The sequence below is a fragment of the Cimex lectularius genome, unplaced genomic scaffold (genome assembly GCF_000648675.2).
Source record: "Cimex lectularius strain Harlan isolate CLEC.00 unplaced genomic scaffold, Clec_2.1 scaffold242, whole genome shotgun sequence".
Classification (NCBI taxonomy): Eukaryota; Metazoa; Arthropoda; class Insecta; order Hemiptera; family Cimicidae; genus Cimex; species Cimex lectularius.
The window spans coordinates 721,965-733,062 of record NW_019392935.1 but is presented as its reverse complement, the minus strand read 5'-3'; positions in this window follow the sequence as shown (position 1 = coordinate 733,062).

The following is an 11,098-nucleotide window of genomic DNA, read 5'->3' as shown; positions in this document are numbered from 1 at the left end:
GACGCACTTAGCGCGTCCCACAAATGACGTAACTAACGTGTTGAACTAACAATCCGACGAACAATTTATCGAACTGTAGTGATATGTGAGATCGTCAAAAAAGAAAATATGTTTTACCCGTCGACTTTTCTATTTAGGTCACTAAATCTAATGACGGACCGTCTAAACCATGAGAAATACGACTTTAAAATAACAAAAAACATAGCTTTATAAAAGTGCTACTGCTTAGAAAAACAAAACTAAACTTGAAAAACGGATTTGATCATCACATTGAAAATTGATTCAAAATGGATCACCCACCGATCATTAGCGACGGAGCTTTGCACTCATTCTTCCATCGATTTTTAAAAAGGCAATTTTATTAATAAATCCATTATATTTAGTGGCCTGACTGACCAAATTACTTCTTTCAATTAATTAATCATTTTATGTAAAGCTGGGTGCACACTAGGTCGGCGGCGCGGCGCGGAACTGACCCCCAAGAAGAATACATTGAATTATTGAAATAACCTAGTGTACCCTCAGCTTGAGGTATTTGGTTGAAATGAAAAAGTTAGTGTCACGAACGGGATTCGAACCCACGACCTTCGGCTCAATACGCCGCTGCTTTAACTACTTGAACTATCGTGACTTCGATCCACTCGGACACCAAGTCACCATCTCTGTGTATTTAGTGACCTGATTGACCAAATTACTTCTTTCAATTAATTAATCTTTTTATGTAAGGTTTTCGGTTGAAATGAATCCGAAGTAACGATAGCTCAAGTAGTCTGAGCAGCGGCGTATTGAGCCGAAGGTCGTGGGGTCGAATCCCGCTCGTGACACTAAATTTTTCATTTTAACCAAAAACCTTAACATAAAAAAAAATTATTAATAATGTTTCGTCTGAGCAGATGCGTCTATTCACTCTAATTTCACTCTCATTGACTTCGTTAAAATAAGGTCTTGATGAGATTGCCGAGAGTTGTTTTCATAAAGCCGAGACATCCCTAGTTTAACAGATCGTTTGCAGCCCTTAGAGTTAAAGCGATTAAGTTAAAGCTTAAGGCGTTCTTAAATAAATGCCAGTCCTGTCTTCAATGACTAAGTGCAATACTCTATCCATGGCCACAACGCGCCACCCTACCCTACATAAATTGCCATCCTTTATAAAACCGATTTTCCTCCGATGGTAATAAATCTTTAAGAGGGTGCCGACTCAACGGGTCGTCTGTTGCAAGATTACTTATCTTGAATTTCTAATTTGATGTAAAAAATTTAATTAGATTACAATTTTAACAGGAAGGCACGTTTGAAGATATATCACGGCAAATTAATTTGACTCTAAGAAATAGTTTGTATTTGTTATGAGCGAAAGTGAAGCGTGTTATAAAAAGGAATTCGCTTGATTACATTCAAACATGGTTCATGTATACCATTGTAATGCGAAAACTTTAATGTAAAAAATGTTAGAAAATATTGAGAAAAAAATTCTAACTAGAGCTCAAAGAATTTTTACACAGATGCTTAAATATTTTTAATTTTTTTCATCTATCTTTTCTCAGCAGAGTTGTCAGTGGAAAAATAATAGTCGTAAAAGGGGGACGTCGGTGGCCGCATCGGTTCAGGCGTCGTCACGGAGCTCATCACTGTAAAGCCAGAAACACACTTACCCGATGCTTCGCCATGCGACGCTACCCGACGCAAATCCAAACTCCGATTTTCCATAAGGTTGCATTACCCCCGTGCACATCTACCGACGCTCTGCCATCCCCACTGTCCAGATTTTCGTCGGGTCGCATCGAGTACATTCGAAGACAAAAGAACCGGACATTCATATTTTTATTCATACTGCATCATAGTATCATTGTTGTTATATTAATTACAACATACTTATTTTAATATAAACCAAATTAACTGCGATTGAAAATTAATTAGTTTTATTTAAAAAATTAATTTTAATGGTTTGGTAGAAAATTAATCAAAACACCGGAATCCGATTTTTTGATATAATGAATTTTTACTAACAATTTATTGTACTCGCTTCGGCGGTACATATACTAAAATTGGAACAATTTATTACACGGTTTTGCTCATAAAATTTAATTAACAATTTATTTCATAGTTTNGGAACAATTTATTACACGGTTTTGCTCATAAAATTTAATTAACAATTTATTTCATAGTTTTGCTCGTAAAATTACATCATTTTCTAATGTCGGGTAGCATCAGAACAGGACACTCATATTTTTTGTAGGTTATTTCAAACTACGTACATACAATTTTGTCGTTATATTAATTACAACATGTTATTTTAATGTAAACTAAATTAAACGAGATCAAAAATGCATAAGTTTTTATAAACATTGTTTAATTAGGATGGTTAGGAGTAACTTTATTTAAAACAATTAAGTTTAACAAACAATTTATTACAAGGTTTTGCTCAAAATAGTGCATTAAGAACAAAATATGCGTTGCGATTGTGATAGTGCTTATTGTGATAAACGCTGTAGACTGTACGTGAAGTTTACTTGCGTCGGTTAGAAGTGCACACCCCTCCAAAACGTGGCAAGGTGTCGGGTAGCGTCGCATGTCGTACCATCGGTAAGTGTGTTCCTGGCTTAAGGTGAAGGTTACGGGTTCGAATCCAGCGGCCCTGCATTCGAACCCGACATACTTAGAAATGGGCTTTTTTTCAAAAACACCGGCACCCCGAGGGTTTATATGACCTCTGCTGTTGCGAACCCTCGTAAAATAAAATAAAAAAATAAAAAATGAAGTAGTCGTAAAACGATGAAATTTGTTAGCTTACTTTCAGCTCTACATGAACTTATTGATAAGCTGATAATAAATAAATAAAGAATCATTGGAATGTGAATTAGATTTAGAAGACGAGAGGAGGTCGGAACGGAAATCCCCGTTATGGTCCAGGGAGGTAATCTGATTTAACCCCTCAGGAGAGAGCCGGCACGACGTTTCGAGGACAAACGAATTCCCCTTGATTTATTATGAATGCGCGTGTGTTTGGATTCGTGAGATGAGCCGAAGGGCTTCCGGACACGACAATAAACCAGTTTTATTCTTTTGAACGGACCCCGACGGGGAAAAATCGTGCTCAGCCCCGGTCAGTCGGAAGGGGATGAGAAGAACAATTTTCGTGGGAAAAGCTTTTATGGCAGCCGACGCGTAAATCTAAGAGTTATTAATGAAACCGCCAATAAAATGGCAAACTGATGAGCTTAGTGGGCTATAGACAAGCGGATTTGTAATCACTTCGATCTTTCTACCCCTTTCTCTCGATGAGTCCAAAGTAATTATATTTTTATTAATAGCAAACCAGCTGGGTAGACCTTGAATGTTGGCAACGAAGTATAATTCACCAGCACGAAATAAATTAACAGTACGTAGAGACTATTTTTATTAATTTATATTCGGCTAATCAATTTGTGAAGAGCATAAGGAATAGGGTGAGAGAAAAACAGAAAATTAAAATAAATCAATGGTAGTCTTACTTGACAAACATTAAAACATTAAAGAAACACCAAAACGAGAACCAGAATATATCCTTAAACATTTTTCGCCGAAGGAAATAGCCAAGGAAATAAAAAACAATGTAAATACGTTGATAGCCAGGAGTCGACCTGATGACAGAAGAAGTTTTGATTAAAAAACTACGCAATAAAAGGATTTTAAAATAAGTGTATTACGCAGCAATAAGGCTTAGGTATGTCCCTAATGTCTGGAAAGTTGCTGAGATCACCATATTAGTAAAGCAGGTAAACCACCCTACGAATTATCATCGTAACGTCCCATATCATTGCTTCCAGTTATCTCAAAATTATTTGAATAAGTTTTGTTAAAAATTGAAAAAATTATGAACATTTTACCAAGCCTCAAGTTTGGATTCAGAGCCAAGTCAAGCAAAGATCAGACTCATAGAAGCACTCATACGACTTGAAGCCTTTGACAAAGTTTGGCACGAAAGTTTAATACATTAACTTAAAAAAATATAACCGAAACAATATGTTGAACTTTTGACCTCCTATCGTTTGAAAAGACTGTTCCAAGTTATAATACAAAACGAATAAACTTGGTTGTTTGAAATTGAGGCTGGCATACCGCAAGGTAGCATTCTTGTTTAAAATCAAGGCTGGTGTACGACGTGAGATCCACCCGCCCACTTAATGTGGAACTACGACGACGACGGGTGGTAAAATGTGGTTAAGGCTCGGGGGCCAAGAAAGGTTTACGTCGTGTCCTCATCCACGTCCCTCTCTCACTCCAGGTTCCTTCATTGTTCCCTATGACCGCGCCCAACCCTTGTCTACGAGGGGGTGTCCGGGCGGAAAATAATGGTGTAGCCCTGAGGGCCTGGCAACCTGTCTAAAGCACAAGCTGTACTCGTGTCGGCCTCGGGTCGGCATGGGGCGGCGGGTGCCTTATCAGAGGCACACGAGGGTTAGGGTATCAGATCCTGTCTGCATAGACGGAGGAGGGTGCATAACTATCTATACTAAGAGGTAACCGAAATGTTTCAAGGTTCAGCTCCTGTTATAATGGGAATGGAGGAGACTGCCTTCTACCTGAGACCTTCGCACGAAACTTGCGTATGACCACGGTTATAAACCCGGCCACACAGGATACGGCGGATCGGGTGGCTGCGTATAAGAGTTGAGGACTCTATGACTACGCTTAAAAGTCCCCCGAATGCGTGAGTATTGGCGGATGGGAATGAGGAAAGAATCGGTTGCTCCTATTCGAGTATGCTTTGCACGTAGGTTTAGGCTGAGCTCGCTTGGAGGCTTTTACCGTAGGCGGTACTCCTCTAGGGGGTGGTTAGCAATTCCACTTTAAACAAAACCGCGGCCGGAGCGGATACGGTAGTTTCTACGCTAGGGAAGCCTCACTACTCTGGGAGATAGACTGGCCTTCTCTATTTAGGGAGTGCGCCGGAGACCAGGCTGATGTATTTCGGCTTAGGTAGCCCTATGCGCGCGGCATACGGTTCGATGTTTAATGCACACCCGACCACTCAGAATGGGCAAGCGGCGAGGGTGTCCTGGGCCTTCGGGCTGAGCTGCCTCTACACCAATGCTGCGGCGGTAACACCATTCCGTCGTATGCAGAAGTGCGTCAGAATTAAAACGTCCGATAAGGCCGAATAGGCTAGGTGCGGAAGTTAAAGATCCTCATTGTCTTTTTTGGACGACCGAGTATACCCGAAAGCAATGTACCACGTGGTAGCATCCTAGTTGTTTGAAATCAAGGCTGGCCTTCCACTAGGAAACGACAATTTAGCGGAAGGTCGGGGTTCGAATCCCGCTCATGACACTGTCTTTTTATTGAGATATGGGACGATGGTATCCGAGTGGATCGAAGTCATGATAGCTCATGTGATAGAGTAGCGGCGTATTTAGCCGAAGGTCGTGGGTTCGAATCCCGCTCGTGACACTGACTTTTTCATTTCAACTAATAGCTTACATAAAGATTAAGTAACTGAAAGAAGTAACTTGGTCAATTGACCACTAAACCGTAAATGGATTAATGTTTAGTTCAGTTACTAACTAACCGAAAATAGCGGTTGTAGGTTAAGCGGTACTTAACGCTCTGCTATAACTTTCACGCTAATAAATACTCAAACATTTACATTTTTCATTTCAACCAATAGCTTACATAAAGATTAATTAATCGAAAGATGTTATTTGGTCAATCGGACCACGAAATATAATGGAATTATTTTTGCACTTTGTTTTAATTTGAGCTTATTAGATTTTGATATCCAAGATAAAAATATTCAAAAACACTTACATCTGTGATGTAGAATTAACTCATTGTGAGTTTAATTTGATAATTCGTAAAACATTTAAAACTCTTTCATTAAGAGCAAAACAAAGCAAAGAATACCAAGACAAATAGGGGGTTGTCGTACAAACTGGTGAGGGTTTTTTTCTCTTTCAAGTGGGAAATTTTATTCGGAATATCTGACTGGCCACCACTAGAAAATTAATATAAACCAAGAAAGGGCGAAGAAAAGGAAACGTAGTAGGGAAAGAACCTTATTACGAAATACAAATCCTCCTGTTGGAGTAGCGCTCGTTGGATGTGCTTTAGAATAAGACAGCGCCGAGGAAATGAATTTTAAGATGAGCTGCTTAAAAACTCGCAGTCTTTTATGCCCATTCGCTACATAAAAATCCCAGATGCATTCAGAACTCTCCAGGATTCAGAAAAGCGTCTTTACGGTCTCATCTCCTCGAGTATTGTTTCGTCCTTTTCTTTGTCTATTGTTCTACACAATCTATTGTTCATTTGAAATGTAAAACGTTCTGAACAAGTGATAGGAAAAAACAAAAATATATAGTGTTAGAAATGATATTTTTTGAGTAATCTGTATTTTTTACTTTTTTGTCAAAAAATTGTAGCCTGCTAAACCAGTTTAGTTGCGATAGGTTTCAAAAGAGAATAAAGGCGGAAAATAAACACGAAAAAAATTCCGAGCTAAATGATTTTGGGATCTGGTTATCGGATGAATATTGACAATTGTGGTACCCTCGAAGGGGGGTGAAACGATAAAAGAGAACGGTAATGAGAGCTAACTGGAAGGTAGACTAACGATGGAGATCACCGCAGCTCATTATGTTTGTCAAACGAAAACACTCTCAGCTTTATTTACTTTACCCTTCCGATTCTACGGATGCTTCAATACTTCAACGGGTAAGTGATGCCGTTTCTGAAACTAAATAATTTCGATTTCACAACTCTCTCTCTCTCTCTCTCTCTCTCTCTCTCTCTCTCTCTCACCCACTTTCCACCATACGATTTTGTGTGTACAGCAGAGAGAAGAAATTAATATAAATATTGGTGTTTCGCTTCCATCTCACTGATTTTGAGGTTTACGAGCTTAATGGGGAAGAATTAAATTTTTTAAATATGGGGCAATCACAAAAAATATATTATTTCAAGCATCAATCGACTTTGTAAGTTCGATTCTATAGGAAATTAACATAAATATTTCAAAATTTCATTTGGTGTTTTCCTTCTATCTCACTAATTTTGAGGTTTAGGAGCTTAATGCGACAATAATTAACTTTTGAAATTAAGGGAGACAAACAAGAAAAAAAAAACAATTCACAAAAAATGATCTCACTGAAAAATGAGAAAACATACATTTTTTCGTTTTTTATACTCGTTTTGTATAAAATCGACGAAAAAAAATTATAAGTAATCCATCCTGTTAGAATCGTCTCTTTTTCTACATATTTTCTTTGATTGATTCTTCTATATTAGTTTGAGGCTTACGGGATTTAAGGAGCAATAATTTAATCTGAAAAAAGAAATCAAGAAGATTCAAAGATATTTCATAATTGACATTGAAATTAAGCTCACATAGTTTACAGCCCATTAGATAGTAGGGACAACTTTCATAGGCGACGTATCAGTGATTATTTGCAGAATTATGAAAATCTTGCTTAAACTTTAGAGTAGAACTTTTTATGGGATATGGCATGGAATAAGGTTGTGAATGGTTGAAATAACTCGAAAAATGAAAACTATTGAATACAATTGAGAATCAATTTTCGAACAGTACGGACGTTTTAATCCAATTGAACATATAGGACTAACTTCACTAGTTTTCCTGGTCCGCTTGACCAATTAATATCTTTCAATTAATTAAGGTTTTTAGTTGAGATAAAAAAGTCAGGGTCACGAGCGGGATTCGAACCCACGACTTTCGGCTAGATACGCGGCTAATCTACCACCTGAGCTATCGTGACTTCGATCCACTCATCCATGAAAAATGGCAAAAAGGAGAGAAAATTCAAAAGGTAGGGTTGAGATGGGAAGTTAGTGTCTGACCGGATCGAATTCACGATAGCTCAAGTGGTTGAGTAGCGGCGTATTTAGGCGAAGGTCGTGGGTTCCAATCCCTCTCGCGACAATGACTTTTTTTATCTCAATTAAAAACCTTAATTAATTGAAAGATCTAGGATCACCTCCTCGAGCATTGATATCTCTTCACTCGACCACCTTATACAGAGACCTATAGTTGTTCTATGTTGTTCTATGATAATACAAGATAAGAACTTGCTTATATTGTATAAAATAAAATAATTCCTGCGTTACAGGGGCTAAACCTTAAATTAACCAATGGGCAAATGAAAGTCTATGTTTTTATCATACCATTCAATTTTAAGTATAATAGAAAAGAATAAAACTTAATAGAATAGTATAGAATAAAATAGAATTGAAAAGTGTTTATAATTATTTCATTCCACAAGATCTCCCCCCCCAAAAAAAAGAAATTTAATTCTAAAAGCACAATAACTTAAAACACAAATGGCATTGACTGTAGCCCGTCTGCCGAGTTGGCTTAATATCTAATAAATTATCGTATTTTACCAATTTAATGATTCATTTTAGGAGCATATTTACATCATAAGTTGTTATTACAAACATTGATTCAGATCTACAACAAGGTATACAGAATAAATACTGTCAATAATGGTGGTAAAAGCCATGATAAAAGAAAGATTGCAGCGTCAGTGGGCCGGGTCGTCCGAGAGGCTTTTGCGCGTCAAGAGCACGATTCGTAGATAGCCCCCTGAGAACCTGAGCCGGAAACAAGGAATCGTCCTTACGCGATTAAGAATAGGCCATACACGGTTGACACACGGGCACCTGCTCTTGGGCCAAAGTCCGCGCAGGTGCCCCTTATGCAGAGAAAGGTTGCTCGATGTGTCCCACATACTGGAAACATGCCATGGCTTGGCTCCCTACAGGGAGCGTGTAGGCATGCCATCCAATCTGAAGAAGGTAGTCGAGCACTACAGCGAGTTTCAGGGTCCCCTGTTCCGCTTTTTAGGGGAAATTGGGTTTTTTTATTGTATATAATATGTCTTATGTGTTGTGTGTCTATATGTTTTGTCTGAGTGCATGTATTTATTAGCGTGAATGGCGAGGGGTGAGGGTGAAATATAACATCAACATCGCCCCTCGAACGTTGAGAGCGTATGAGTATGTGTTCGGGGTCGATGGCGGAATATTTATAAAAGTACTCCATCGACCCAAATCTAGTTTAGTTTGAGTATAGGTCGGTGGAGGAATATCATCTACTCCACCGACCAAACGGAAAGAGTGTATTGTATGGATGTATTTATGTGTATGAATGTATTTATCTGTATGAATGTAGTGTTTGTAAATAGAAGTGTAAATAGAATATTGACTTAGCTTGGGGCTGAAATGACCTAGATGTCGTAAGCCCCAGTAAAAAAACAAAAAAACAAAAAATAGAGGTATTCACGATCTTTGTGTTAACACTGTTAACTCTGTTAGATCCTGTTAGATCGAGAAAAATGATGACGTATACTTGTAACAATCGGCTAGTTAACATTGCTCGATCTAACAGGATAGAGCGAATGTTAAAATCGAATAGTGGTGTAGTCATATTGCCAGACTTTAAGGCGTAGGTAGCCAACATGGCAGCCATGAATTTAACAGCTGTTTTTTACACGTATTTTTATTCTTAAATACGCATTAATTAATTCAGATAAATACATTTCTTTTGTTAATTTCTGACTATCGTTATACTCTCATTCATAATAGATACATCCCCTATCCTACAAAGCTGTAAGCTGTTAGACGTTAGGATACAAGTTAGGTATGTCGGCACGAATTGAAGCGTGTCATTTGTTAGTATTTTTCGAGTACATAGATATCATTTTGAATGAAAGAGTTGATTAATTTTCCTTTTTTATTAACTTCTGGCATCTTACAATTTAACACAAAAGAAAACCATAACAAACAACAACAAGCCTTCAAGGACTGTTATAGGTTTATTTTTGGTTCTACCAATCGCCACGTGCAGCATTGCGGAAAAATTAACGGTTAACATGCTAAGAAAAGAAGGGGGCGTTCACGATCTTACTGGATATTTCTCTATTCGCGTTAACACGAGTTAAAATCTTACAAACATAGTGAATACCCCTACTATCAAACTTTAACAATTTCGTAATCTGGTATAGGAACATTATTTACATATAAGTTATTTCTATACATATGTGAGCGCGTCTCTTCTGTTTTGGGCCCAACCCTGAATTCGGAGAACCGAAAACGAAGTCCCAGAGGTTTTCTTATGATCGGATAAGATTAGATAACAATAAGTTAATTTATTGATCAGGCACCTTTTTTTAATATGTTCCATTGAAATATTCAATTCAAACCAAAATAAATACGAGACCAAAATATTAATTACATTTAAATCTTTTATTACAATTTATTTTCGAAAAAGATTACAATTTCTTTTATTATTATTTTTAATTTAAAGAATCTTTTATTCTATAATAAAACCTATTTCAGAATCTACAAACATTAATTTTAAAATCTATTTTAATTCTTGTTATATAAAGAAAAGTAAAAGTAAAGGAAATTATTATTATTGTTATTATTATTAATTTTTGACCACCAATTAATATTTTAACATAACTTTTAAAATCAAATGCTATCTCTTTTAGTTTTCTTTATAAAAATATATTTTTTGTGACAACCCTTTTTTAAATTAAAATATAATTATTATTTTAGTTTTTTGACGTCAAAATATAAAATTTACTCACTTGAATTGTGTGCATACCAAATTTTTCTTTATTACCAATAGACAGCTCTTAACCCACGGAGGACAGAAAGGGAATTGTTTTTTTGATTGAAAAAAAAACAGCCTTTTCCTAGTCTTCCTACTCCTTTCACTGTCAGATGTGTGTGGAGGGGCATGGCGGTACATTCAAATCGAAACGTTACACATATAAATTTAAGTTTTTAACAGGGTATATTAAGCACATAATTTTAATACAAATGAAAATAATTAATAAATATTATCAACAATAGTGGCAATAAATCTTAACTAAATTTTAATAATTATTAATTAATTCAATGTTTACTTGTTCTGTAAGTATGCAAAAATTAATTCAGTAATAAATCTATTAACACAATATTTCCTACCTGCTAATAGTTAAATTCATTTATTAATTCTTTTCTATATTTACAGGCATTAATAATGTAAATGACTAGCTCAGACCATTTTTTCTTACCATTCAAATATTCGATGACTGTAATCCTTTATAATATT